This window comes from Galeopterus variegatus, unplaced genomic scaffold (genome assembly GCF_000696425.1).
Source record: "Galeopterus variegatus unplaced genomic scaffold, G_variegatus-3.0.2 Scaffold1876, whole genome shotgun sequence".
In the NCBI taxonomy this organism is placed as follows: Eukaryota; Metazoa; Chordata; class Mammalia; order Dermoptera; family Cynocephalidae; genus Galeopterus; species Galeopterus variegatus.
This window is the reverse complement of record NW_007727987.1, coordinates 294,672-295,085: the sequence shown is the minus strand read 5'-3', so window position 1 is coordinate 295,085 and position 414 is coordinate 294,672. Positions and strand designations below refer to the sequence as shown.

Sequence of the window (414 nt, the reverse complement as noted above, 5' to 3'; positions counted from 1 at the left end):
CGGGCTCTTCCAGCGGCGGCAGGGGAGTGACTCCAGACTAACAGGAGCGAGAAAATTCCAGGACCACCGACAGAGGCTTTTGGTCTAGAATGCAGTTTACTCGTCTCCGGATTAAGCGGGACACAAGATTTAGAATTAGGATTTTGGAAACAGCGAAACCAGGTAGAATGGACTCGCTGACTGCCGCTCTGTCTGCTAAAACCTATCAAAATCATTGTGCTCCGTTGAATATATTCCCGAGGGCCCGAAAGCAGCAAGGGGGTGTAGCTCAGTGGTAGAGCGCGTGCTTAGCATGCACGAGGCCCCGGGTTCAATCCCCGGCACCTCCACTTCCTTATGGCCGGCCGGTTTGGGTTTTTTCCCCCTCCTATTTTAGTCTCTTTTTCCTAGCTCATACAGAAAATAAAGCTACTT

At 51.2% G+C, this 414-nt stretch overlaps 1 non-coding gene across 1 annotated transcript; it reads left to right on the top strand.

Moving 5' to 3' along the window:
- Positions 1 to 257: 257 nt before the first annotated feature.
- TRNAA-AGC lies at positions 258 to 329 on the top strand. Its single transcript has one exon. It is a non-coding gene; the product is annotated as a tRNA-Ala (tRNA).
- The last annotated feature ends 85 nt before the right edge of the window (positions 330 to 414 follow it).